Source organism: Lissotriton vulgaris, chromosome 4_1 (assembly GCF_964263255.1).
Source record: "Lissotriton vulgaris chromosome 4_1, aLisVul1.2, whole genome shotgun sequence".
NCBI lineage: Eukaryota > Metazoa > Chordata > Amphibia > Caudata > Salamandridae > Lissotriton > Lissotriton vulgaris.
The window spans coordinates 1,256,121,801-1,256,135,405 of record NC_141691.1 but is presented as its reverse complement, the minus strand read 5'-3'; the positions used below and the strand labels follow the sequence as shown (position 1 = coordinate 1,256,135,405).

Below are 13,605 nucleotides of genomic sequence, written 5' to 3'. Positions count from 1 at the left end.
TTGAAAGTGATTAAAGTATTTACCAATGCAGCCAAAACAGAAGACAATCACATTTGGAATCTGAGCACAGGTGCTAAAGTACATATTGTCAAAGAGAAGAAATAGGAAGCAATACTGTTTGGGACATTAATTTCAAGATGAGATGATGAAAGCGCTCAAGGTAAAAGATTAATAAAACACAATGACCCTGTTAAAAGTCTTATTTTTTGAAAGACTATAACCTATATATTTCCTCATTTAAGCCCATTTTGTCTGTGTCATTTGGTCATTTGCTTTCTGATACTTGTATAATTAAACATTTGTAGTATGTTGCATGATTCATAAGATGGAGAAGTGTGGAATATTTAATTCATGGTATGCTAGGTAGCTCATGAAATGTGGTCTTATAATGGGTAAGTTGGATGTGACATCTTTCAGACAAGAGCTCTTACTGCCTGGACAATCATCTTGCGAAGAAGTATTTGTGAAGAATACAGTTTTAGATTGTTAAAACTATCTGGAGTGGAATGAGTTTAATACAGTAAATGGGTTTCTTCTTTTCAGAGTTATTGATGATGGTTGTCTCAAAAAGGAGATACCGCAATACGTAGGAGCTCTAAGTGCCCTGAGTCAGAGGCTCCTTATTCAGCAAGGACTAACCACTATGGTGTCAGGGGGAAGACCTGTTTTTTGCGACCCACAGAAATGGAGTGGAGTCCTAAGGCTAGCTGGAAATCCATTTGGGAGCTAAACAACAGTAACACATAGGGTCAAGATGAAAAAGAAAAAGGAACCGCAGAGAGGAAACGAGTCATCACTTAGCTTACCTGCATTTGTAGAAGTTGTTTAATTGGGTAGCTCGCCTACGGTGTGTTGTGAGGTATGAAGAGGGTTAGAAGGTTCTCTGTCATTGACACAGTATTAGTAAAAGTGCCTTTGGGCTGCACACCTGAAAAATCTAAGATCACCCAAAAACATTTTGAGGAAATTTGGGAAGGTACTCTACCTCTCCTTCCTCCTGACCGCACACCAGTATCTTACAAAGGTAGCAAAATCGATCTTTAAGGTTTTTTTTTAAGAGAAGTTGTGCTTCAACGGAAGAAGAATAAAAGGGAAAATATATGTTGCTGTTAAAGGGCTTAATATTTTAGGGTGGTTCCATCAAGGACTTTTTGGAATGATCATTAAACCTGGAACCAAAGAGCAAGTCTTTGTTGTCGGGTGTTCAGATGAGGTTCAAATACTTCAGGAGACGTTTCCGTCTGTTTTCAGCTCTGATTTAGGAAAAATTAAGGGATTCAAGCACAGGATTATAGTTAAAGAGGGGTCTCTGCCTGTAAAGCACAAACTCAGGGGTGTACCCTACAGTGTCATGGAAGATTTAGAAAATGAGTAATTGCAGCCATGTGAGAAAGGAGTTATCGAGCCAGCAGAGTCCTCACTTTGGCTTTCGCCTTTGGTTGTTGCCAGGAAGAGGTGTGGTCAACTCAGAGTGTGTGTGACTTGAGGTCCCTAAATAAAGAGATCTGGGTTGACTCACACCCTCTTCCGTAAATCATTGATCTGTTTGCATCAACCAAAGGTGCAACATTTTTCACCAAACTTGATCTAGCGAGCGCATATCACCAGGTTGAATTACATCTTGTGTCACGTCATCTTACTGCCTTCATCTCTCCTTTAGGGACATTTCAATATCGGCGCATGCCATTTGGGTTAGCATCGGCTATTCCAAAGAGTCATGAGCAGTATCCTTAGAGGGGATGACGGAGTATTTGTTTTCCAAGATGACGTACTCATCTTTGCTCAAGATTCTTCTTCACATGATCTAATTTTCCACAAAGTATTAGGTTTATTTCAAAAACATGGTGTTGTCCTAAAAGTAGAAAAATCTACGTTCTTTTGTACAGAAGTGGAATACATAGGTCATGTTCTAACTCAAGATGGTATCAAGCCCAGACCAGGTCTACTGGAAGCTATCTCCAATGCTTTTATTCTCACTGACAAGACTGGAGTCAAATCTCTTCTGGGGCTTTGTGAGTACTATTCAAGGTTCATTCTTCATTATGCCACAATAGTCCGTCCCATCAGTAATCTTCTTAAAAACGGGACTAAGTTTGTGTGGAGCAATGAATGTGTGTTGGTTTTCCAAGAGGTTAAAAATCTTTTAGGGAAGAGTTCTGTCCTTAAACCCTTCGACCCCAGCCTACCATGCTGCTTAACAGTTGACGCCAGTCAAGTAGGTTTAGGTGCTACCCTGATACAGGTGGAAGATGGAGTCGAAAGAACCATAGGGTTTGCTTCTAGAGTACTGAGGTCACCTGAATTGCAATACACAGTCATTGAAAGGAGTTACTAGCTTGCGCATGGGCCATTGAGAAGTTTTGCTCCTATGTGTGGGGGAAACAGTTTTTGCTTCAGACAGATCATAAACCATTAATCAACATTTTGGGAGGCAGTCCCACGAAATGTTGTACTCACAGAATCATGAGAATGGTTACAAAATTGCTGCAATAATAATTTGATATCAGACACATCTCTGGAGGAAAAAATGGGAGAGCGGATTTTCTTTCTCGCTTTCCTTCCACAGATATACATGATGATTGTAATTTTGTTATAAGTGGGTGGCCTAGAGAAAATGTCTTATCTCCCTTACTTCAACCATTTTCGAAAATTGAAAATGAAATTTCCTTGGAGGATGTTTTTTTGCTGCGTAATGACAAATTAGTTCCTCCACATTCATTTAGGAAAGGGATTATTATTAGAGCTCATGAAGGACATATGGAATTTTCTTTTAGAAGCGTCGCATTCGCAACATATTTTGGTGGCCAGGAATGGACTCAGAAGTTGACGAATTTGTAATGGATTGTTGTATATATAAGTCATCTGACAAATCCCTTAAAACATCTGTTCCACCCCTTATTCCTGTTGAGTGTCCTGACCGTTCCTGGGCGAAACTTGGTGAAGATGTCATGGAACCCTATATGACTCTCAGTGGTAACTTCAGGTTTGATTTGGTTTTGGTAGACCTTGCATCAAAATGGCCTGAGTACAAATTAGTTGGGGAAGCTGATACCAAAACTATCATTGACTTTTTAAGTGAGGTCTGGTCTAGAGAAGATTTTCCTGAGACACTTGTTTCAGACAATGGGAAACAGTTCATCAGTAAAGGATTTGAATTTTTTTTTGTCCATCTCTGGTGTAAAACACATAAAAAGTTCTCTTTATCACCCTCAAGGAAATGGACTTGTTTGAGAGGAAGAATCGGGTGGTTTGGGACTGGGTGAAATGGGCTAAAACCAGCAATGAAGATGTTGTCAAATCACTTAACAGCAAGACTTGGTTTTATAGAACCACCCCACATTCATCCACCAGGTGTCTCCATTCAAATTAATGAGGGGAAGGAAGCCTAATACTTCTTTTCATCCAGGGTGGATGTCCAAGTGGATTAATGCTGAGTCAGATGTACGTAAATTGATGTCTTTTGTAAAAAGTAAGGTTTCTCTTACCCAAGCTAAGCAGAAATCTAGTTTTGACACTAGGAAGGGGTCGAAGATGTCTATCCTAAAGGTTGGGGACACTGTTAAGATCAAGAAGTCAATTCATGTTAACAAAGGTGAGAGTAAATTTGGTCCACCTGTTAAGGTTGTCAAGATTGTTGGCAATGCTATTCAAATTGAAGGTGGATGTTGGTGGAACTTGAGTAATGTAGCTAAAGTTAAATGTTCTACCCATCAGCTGTCCTCCAAGCCTGATGGTAAGCTTTCGCTGAGCACGGAATCTGTCCCTGGGAATGCCAGGAGAAGTTCCTGTAGTATCGTTAAACCTGCAAGGGTCAGGGAATGAAATTTTGTGCGTGTATTTTTTTAAAATATTATTATTTTTTTTTTTTTGTTGTTAGAAGAAGAGAGAAGGTAAATGTAGTAATCTGTTTTAGCCTACTCTGTTTAGTGTCCTCATCTTTGTTTAGCTATAAGTGTAGTGTTTTTTAGGACATTCTACTGCTGCTTAGATACATTAGAATGTGTATTATGTATTCTTGAGTTGGTGTCTGTTGGGGCTGGCTGCTTTGAACCTACAATAAATCTACTCAAGACAACTGATGTATCTTGGTTCATTACTACAGTAGTTTGTAGTAGTAGTACTCATAAATAGCGTGCTGTAATACTCAATTTCTGTAGTCGAGTCAGTGGTCACGGTAGTTTTGTAAAACTATAGACATAGTAAGGCATAGTAATCGTGAGCAACTCATTCAGATGAAGTGTGTTCTATCTATTCAAACGTTTAATTGGAGCATTAATCCCTGACGTGATGTGATGTATGGCACTGAAGTCTAAGGTATTAGGCCAGAATAGGCTTTAGCGCTGGTGGCACCCAGTGTGCCAATTTTTTCCCCCTGACCTCCTTCTTCACATGTTCCCTCACTACCACCCTCCAACAGTGCCCCTCATCTCTCCATAGGCCCTCTCTAACATGTATTTCATTTACTTTACAGGCTACTCATAGTAGTGTAGAGTTTTTAAGCACACACACATTACGCAGAGACAATGAATCATAAATGTGTAAATCAGTCTATTGGAAATGTTGCATAACGCAATGAGGATTACAAGGTTTAGGAATCACGTCATCCATACTAGTGGGCAGCATATTTTAAGAGTGCTCAGTCCTCAGAATTCCAAACTCAGGTTTTGAAATGTACCACAGTGGTTGGGGGTTTGCTTTACTAATTAGAATACATTTCTACCCAAATAAACCCTTTTAGAAACATTAGACTGGAGTTAAAAACGCAACATTCTAACCTACACCATGCAGTTTGCATGCAGTGCTTTGATGACAGTTCATAGGTCACTGTGCTATATTTGTAACTTATGAACTGCAAGTAACAAATGGATCTCTGTGACAAATGCAATAACCCACTGCACTATCACATATAATACAGTTCTGTGGTGTTCTTGGTACCCTTTCTTTGTAGCAGGCATATTAACCATCTGGACTTCTCTATGATGAGTCAGAACTACCACTAGACAAAACTTCAATCACCCTTCAGCAGGAACAACAGAGTTATCTTGAATTTTTTTTGATGCCCGAAAACTGCACACACACACAACGAACTCTGCAGCAGGTACTTTTAAACTTGTACTTTATTTCTAAACACACCCCCCCTCGAGGTTAGTACCAGGTGCGGCAGCACCGGTTGCAATACCCTAAAACCGGCCCTGCCTCAGATTGACGATCCATGTAATCTGAGAGGCAGCTCTGTTGTTTGAGGACAACACCTGGGTCTCTGCTTTCTGATGCCTGAAACTGAACACCAGTCCGGGGTCACAGAAACTTCTTCTGGGTAAGGCCATAAACTCAAAATTCCTTGTAACCTAAGGGATAATGCGGCAGCCTTCATCGAAATCATTTATATCTTATGTTACTTGAGGGATAACTCTGTTGTGTGAGTCCTGAATCTGTTAGGTTGTGAAAGATAAGCTATAGTTTTACTGTCTCATAGCTACACTGCTTAATTTGAGCCTTTGGTTTCCGGTGCTCGACACTGGCACTTATTTGTCAGCATTGGTTCGAGTGAGAGGCCACCACATGGTGGCGCTGTCTGAGATGTCCACAACAACTATGTCCACAACAACTATGTTTATTTGGTCAACTGGCATTGACAATGAATAATACCAACCTCTCACACCATTATTATAGCTATGTGTGGTCTGACGTACTGTGAATTGCCACATTTGTCTGAGTGCAATGGTTAGGTGTTATTTTAGTACTGTCATTGGCAGCGCTGGTAGAGGAAATGCATGCTGCAGTCTGCAAAAATATTCCGAAAAGGCCCTGGCACTTAATTTTAACACATTAACCACTGCACAGCTAACACATATAAAATTTGTATATTGTGAGGTCTAGTTCTGGTGGGAAACAACGAGTCTCTAAATTTTGTGTCACCATCCTCCAGCATCAATTTTATTTCATTTATTGAGTGTTTAATGAGGTGGAGATTGGCAAGACCCCTCAAAGTTGGGCAATCAATAATTCTTACATTTGATAGCCAAAATCTCTCTGCACATTGTATTCCCTTGATTGCCAAGTAACCCTTTCATATGGGAAAGCTCACCATGAACACCTGACTCCATTGTATTGGATGTACGTTGTTACAACGCATGCTTTTACCACGCATGCCTTTACAACGCAGGTTTTTCAATGCAAGTCGTTGCAACGACTTGCGTTGGGGGTGCTGGATAGTGAATAGTTTAATTTACTATTCCAACTCCAGTCCCCGTGGATAGTAGGGAAGATGTTGGATAGTAAATTAAACTATTACCTATCCTAGAGCGCCCCCTTAGCGCAAGTCGTTGTAATGACTTGCATTGAAAAACCTGCGTTGTAAAGGTACTGCGTGGTAAAAGTTGCGTCGTAAAGGATGTTTCCCATTGTATTATAGCACATCTCAGTGATGCAAATTTTTGGAATCTGAGCGAATTGAAAGGCTACACCTTGCATGCTCAAATTGAGAACGCTAAAAACCCGAATAAACAGTTATACGAGGTAGTTAAACAATTAGCTGGAAACACCTCTGCCTTGAAGCCACCACCTTCCCAAGCATTCTGTGATGCATTGGCTAATTTCTTTTATACCAAAGTCACTGACATTTACCCAGTCTTCTCCGCCAATGATAATTCTTCTACATTCCCTACTCATGACTCTTCCTCTGAAAATTCCTTTCCTTATTTTAATCAAATCACTGAGCAACAAACTAGGGACCTAATTAATAAGATAAAAACTGGATCAGCTCTAGATCCTTGTCCCCCAAAAATTCTTCAGTCGGTTCTTGACCTAATTGCACCAGTAGTCATGCAACTATGCAATGCCATGTTCTCGTCAGGGTTATACCCCAATGCTTTGAAGAGTACTCTCTTAAAACCTCTCCTTAAGAAACAGCACCTGGCCATGACCGATCCGAAAAAGTTTAGACCTATAGCCAGTCTTTCTTTTTTGGCTAAGGTGGTAGAAAAAGCCATGAACCAGCAGCTGTTTGAGTACTTAGAGGATCATCAACTGTTGGACAGTACTCCGTTCGGTTTCCATAAATTCCATGGTACGGAAACCGCCCTCATAAAGGCCGCTGATGACATTAGGCTCATCAAAGATCAAGGGGGCACAGCAGTGCTTATACTGCTGGACCTCTCTGCGGCTTTCGACACGGCCGATCATTCCATCCTGATCGACCGTGTCGGACGAATGGGCATACAACAGAGAGCAAAAAACCTTCTAGCCTCATTTCTGTCTGACAGAACTCAGACAGTTACTCTGGGCCCATTTCAATCAGTAGAGCTTTCTCTACCTTGTGGAGTTCCTCAAGGCTCATCCCTGAGTCCAACACTTTTTAATATCTATGTGGCGGACCTTGCTAGAGTCATCAAACAACACGGGATGGGCCTTACCTCCTATGCAGATGACACCCAGCTAGTCCTCGCCATTAATAACAACGGAGATGAGGTGGCGAAGCGATTCCAAGAGGGCATGCAAGCAATAGGAGATAGGATGTCCTCAGGCTGCCTTAAGCTAAACCCCGAGAAGACCGAGGTGGTCATCTTGGGAAAAATTTCACCATTGTGGTCCTCTATCTGGTGGCCATCTTCATTTGGAATCGTGCCTAAGCTGGTTGCAAAGGTTAGAAATCTAGGAGTAGTGTTTGACGACCATCTCAATTTCGTCGCGCAAGCTAATCAGATAGCAACATCAGCTTTTTTCAAACTAAAACTGATCAAAAAAATTCTTCCATTTCTACCCGATACTGCAGGCAAAACTTTGGTTAGCACGCTCATACTTTCCTCCCTTGACTACTGCAACGGAATTCTAGCCAATGCCCAAGCTCGGGTCAATATTAAAATGCAACTGGTGCAAAATGCCGCGGACAGATTACTATCAAAACCCCCCAAATTTAAACCTATCGCTCATACCATCCGCAAATACCATTGGCTACCAATAAAAAAGCAGATAGATTTTAAAACGCTCTGTCTGGTATTCAAAGCACTGCATCACTGTGGCCCTCAATTTCTGAGAAACCAGCTCATACCATATTTTCCAGCTAGGCAACTAAGATCAGTGACTCTGCACCAACTAACAGTACCCCGTAGCAAGACTCCTTCATGGGGTGGCAGACGTTTCTCAGTTACAGCTGCCAGATTGCAGAATGCACTCCCGCTCCCAATCAGATTAAATCACTCCCTCTATACGTTTCTCAAACCTTTAAAGACATGGCTATTCACACAGTAATTTAGTTTGGTTCTACATTATATGAGACATGAGTTGAGTTCTTAGCGCCAAGACGCCCTTGGGCAAACGTTCGCGCTTTATAAGTCTCAAAAATAAATAAATAAATGCTTGAATGCTTGAAGTGAAGTAATGTTGAAAATAACATAAAAGCACACTATCACACACTTTAATGTTATTTATTTACATGATTATGAAATGCTGTCACAGTTGTCTGCATTCAAAATTGTAATCCACATGTCACCACAGCAGGTGCATTAATCTTTAAAGACAGCTTATGGAAGAATTAGATAAGCTGTTTTATTTGGTCATCATGTGCTGTGTTTCCTCCATAGATAATCCACGCTCAAATCATTTCTACCGTTAGGCAGAAACATACATTTGTCTGTGTGGCAGAAATCCGTGGCAACATTTTTGATAACTCCATACTGAGCAAGTATGCTGACTGTATGTAGCTCAGATGCTCCACACAGGCTATTTTCTTGCAGCATGCGAAAACAAGCATCACTTTTTGTGATGCTGCTGTGGCGTGAAAAATGCACCACACTGTGCCATATTTACAAAAATATGTCACTTTGTAAACGCCTGCGCCACATTACACCTTCGTCAGTTATAATGTATGCAGGGAGGGTGTTCCCCCATAAAAAAAGGCTTGCAGAAGTGGCGCAGTGAAGTCTATGGGCCCGATTCACAGAACTAACTTAAGACAAAATCCTAAACTTACTACCATTGTGGTATTTACAAAAGGCACTTACTCATTTTGGTATTCACAGAAGCCACTTACTCATTTCGGTATTCACAGAAGTTAAGAGTCCTAACTTTAGGACTCCTAAATGCCTTCTGTGAATATCAAAAGTCTTAAAGTTAGGATTTTTCTCTGTTTAGGAGTAGTAAAGTATGGCGGCCCAGTGACATTGCATTGCACCACTTCTACAAGTTCACTGCTTCAAAACCTTACCCCTGCTTCACAGCAGGCATAAGGACTGATGCAGACCCTTTTACATGGGACTCGTCCATTTGTAATGACACATTGCTGGAGTTGTGTCTGTTTTCAGACACAGTCCGGCAATGTGTCATTATTTCGACACCAGATAAGTCAGGATTTCTGACGTACTGGTCAATCCTTGTGACGCATCCAAAGATGTTGCAAGGAGGAAAGGTGTTGCATCACTGCTTTCAACCAGCAATGCACCACTTTTCATAAATAAGGCCCGTAGACTCTATTTGGGTATTTCATGCAGGTATTCTAAATGCAGCAAGTGCTGCACAGGGATGTATGACACAATCACACATGCTTTTACAATGCATGCCATTACAACGCGGGTAATACTACAACTGCGTTGTTACCATGCGCTCCATTACCACGCAATTCGTTACAATGACTTGCTTTAGGGAAGCGCTGGACTTAGAAATAATATATATTACTACTCTAACTCCAGTCTGTGCAACAGTAAGGAAGGTGATGGATTTAAAATTGAACAACACATTCTCTAATGCAAGTCATTGTAACAAATTGTGTGGTAATAGAACGCATGGTAACAACGCGTTTGTTGTATTGCTCATGTTGTAATGGTACTGCGTAGTTCTGGCTTCGTAGTTCTGGCTGTTTTCCTCTGAACAGTAAATAGTGAAGGAGTTAAGCTGGTGGGCAAAAGTTCAACAGTTGCCCTTTCCACATTATAGTAGGAAAGTATTGATTTCATAGGAGCATTGTGCTTTTTTGCTAATTATCCTTTTTAAGTTTTTATCTACTTAAGTTGTGTGCCTTAACATTTCCTTTGAATTCATGTTGCTGGTAAACTTGCTCTGTGGAATACGCCTCCTGGGTTGAGAGGCATTTGTGACTCGAACAAGCTTGAGAGTGTGTCTTCAGACTGAAGGAGTCCAGTTCAGACAACAGCTTGATTTTACTTGCGCAAATGTAATGGACACCCTAGAGATGCAATATGTTTTCTTTAGAGAAGCTGAGGCTGGATTACGGAACAGTCTCAGGAGCACGTTGGGTATTCTTGTGGCCATGTTATACTTAATATGCACTGTGCCTGGTTGCACCAGGCACATCTTTAAATAGGTGTGACTGGTACAAAGAGGGACAGTGCACCTTATTACATGTCTCTGGGCTCAGGTTAGGCACAAACTGTTGGCTGCCCTGGAGGCAGCACATTAGTAAAAGGCAGAGCCACTGTTTGAAGCAGACACCCCATCTTTCATGGGAGGCACTCACTTGCACTTCAAAGTGATTTTATGGAAGGGTCCATCCATGCGAATTTCTTACTCTCATCTCCGAGAGTGCCATCCAGCAAAGGGCGAACTTAATGTGTGCCACCTCTTTGTGGTGTATAGTCGGTGTTAAGAAATGGTGTTTCCGGTTGGCTAGGTTTTATGCCTAAACCAGGCACAACCCACCCCTCTTCTCAGGGTAAGGGAGTTACACACTCAAGATAACCCCTTCTCACCACCTTGGTAGCATGCAGAGCAGTCCGTTTTATCCCAGAGGCAATGTGTAAAGCTTATGCGCAACACACACACACACACCAGTGACACACTAGGCACACAGACAGCACACAAGGGTATCAAAAAAATCTAAAATATCCTTTGTATTTTGTACACATAACACACATTAGACCATAAACAACTTCGTAACACATTTAGACCACATAGTATAAATCACTGCACCACTGGGCGATTGTCACAAAGGGGCACATAAAGTCATTCATCACTTGGCATGAAATATACAAATGAGCCACAGTCACTTATAGGCATCACCCCTCACTACATCAGAAAGCAATCATGAATGTTACAATATAACAACATTCTGCAAAAACATAATTATTTCTAGTAAGTAGTATTTCAATAAATCTCTTAATTTAAGAGTACATCTTTAAGAGTACATCTTACCAAAAACAATACAATACTCAATAGAAAACGTCCCACACCTTTCGTAAAGCAAATCTACCTTTACATGCTGAAGAGTGTACAGCCCTAAACAAAAGTAAGTTTGGAAATGTACAACACAGTGAGGGATGTGATGATTTTGGGGTCCCCCCTAACCTAGGGTGAGGACCAAGCAGATGAATGGAACACAGAGAGCACATCATGCTGAACGATTCAGTGATGGTCCCATCCTCCAAGGGCTACCCAAGCTAAGTTATGGGCAAAAATACAATCTAAACCAAAGGGGCCTACAAAGCATTACGGGGCAAGATTCCAGAGTGCAGTGAATATAATAGTATCGGCTCTCCCAGTGAGCCGGGAGAGCTGCTGTGCCGTTAGGCTTTGTTTCCCCTGTTATTGGAGGTGCCAGTCCCTCTGGGCACCTCAACACTGGTCCATGGTGAAGGGCAGCCCACGGAGCCCACTCCTGGCAGTCCTCAGGGAGCAGGGAGAGCAGACCACGCGGGGAGGCATCAGCCCTACCCCATCCTTTCTCCTGGCACGAAGCACACGCGGGCCCGGGGTGAGGTCAGGCCCCCTTTACCATGAGTCTGACCAGGGGATGGGGTCCCCGGGTGAGATGGAGGCACAGGGAGGAGGGACACACACATGCCCCCACCCCCAACATAACAACTACAGCAGCTCTCCCCTGGGGGAATCCGACCTTCACAGACTCCTGGAGAGGAAAGGTCAAAGGATGCCAAACTTCAAAAGGGCATAACTTCGGCTGATTTGGATGATCTTGGACCTGTTTTATTCCAAGTAACCAGCTCTATCACCCAGGCGCATTTGCAGCAACCTTCCTCACCTCTAAAGTGGTGCTGTCCTCTAAAAGCTGGACCTTCTGACTCCCTGAGCCAGTTCTCCTTTGTCGTTTTGTTGGGGGCACAGAAGAGTTCAAGATTTACTCTAACTTGTCCTCAGGGAGAGTAGGAGGGCCAGCCTCACTGGCCCTTGGGGATCCTTCACAAGCAGGTTACCACAGCAGGGCAAAGAGTCAGTCCTTTTCCTCTACCACAGAAAGAAGCAGCAACTACAGGTCAACCACACACAGCCCACATCAAAGGGTCAGTACTCCTCCTTACAGCTGTTCAGTTCTTCATCTTGGTAGGGTCCTCTTGTTCCTTGAAGTAATCTAAAGTATTGGGATTTTAGGTGTAATACATATACCCCAACATGTATTTGTTCTCTTTGAGGCAAGGGTCTCTTAACCCAGACCAGTTCTGCCCTCACTGGTGCAGCATGACCATAGGGGAAGTTAACATAATTGTGCAAATGGAGACACAGCCTATTCAGGTGTAAGTACAACTCCTCCCACCAATCTAAATGCAGACCAGATCTATTCGGCCCTGCAATGAGTCACCCAGGCAAGACAGGGCACACCTCAACCCTCCAGTGACGTATCTAGAGTGAATGCACATCTCAGCTACTGTCACTCACACACCATATGCTGACAACACAACCAGGTAGAGGCACACAGAATGGCAAAGTAAAAAAAAGTGAAATAATCAAACACAGGAATTTAGAACCACCTTCACAAAAAGGTGTGTTAATAAATTCAGAGGTCAGAGAGGCTGCACTTAATTTTTCTGTATGTCCCTATGGCAAGTTATACATGTAAACAAATGTTACAGTGCAACTCCAATGATAAGCAAATGTGACAGATAGCCTTTCAACAGTGAAAAACAAATTACACAGTATTTCACTATCAGGACATGTCACACACACTAGTAAATGTCCTACCTTTCACATACACTGCACCCTGCCCATGGGGTACTTTAAGCCTACCTTAGGAGTGCCTTACATGTAAGGAAAGGGAAGATTTGGGCTTGGCAAGTGGGTGCACTTGCCTGGACAACATGGCAGTTTATAAACTGTGCATGTAGACACTACAATGGTAGGTCTGATATACATTTACAGGGCTACTCGTGTGGGTGGTACAACCAGTGCTGCAAGCCCACTAGTAGCATTTGATTTACAGGCCCTTGTACACACTGTGCACTTTACTAGGGACTTACCAGTTAATCAAATATGCCAATCATTGATAACCAATCATTGCCACAGTGTATACAGAGAGCATATGCACTTTAGTGCTGGTCAGCAGTGGTAAAGTGCCCAAAATCCTATAGCCAATGAAAACAGGGTCAGAAAAATAGGAGGCAAAAGGCAAAATTTGGGGATTTTCCTGGCAAAAGGGCCAGGTCTAACAGTCAGTATGGTTCCTGACTGCATCTTCATCTTGACGCCCATATCTGATCTATAATACAGCATGTGTGTGTGCAAAGGCAGGCTGTCTCCCGCATTTGAATAGGATTATGCCCCCATGTAAATGAGCAAAACAAACAAGATGATGGACGGAATATTGCACAATGGCAAAGCATTCACCCCAGTCACAGATCTGGGTTTAATCCATTGTTATTTTGA

At 42.2% G+C, this 13,605-nt stretch overlaps 1 protein-coding gene across 1 annotated transcript in view; it reads left to right on the top strand.

The window, feature by feature from the left end:
• Positions 1-13,605, top strand: part of LOC147723109 (coiled-coil domain-containing protein 102A-like) — a 512,857-nt gene that overhangs the window by 242,306 nt on the left and 256,946 nt on the right. The gene's annotated exons all lie outside the window — the stretch shown is intronic.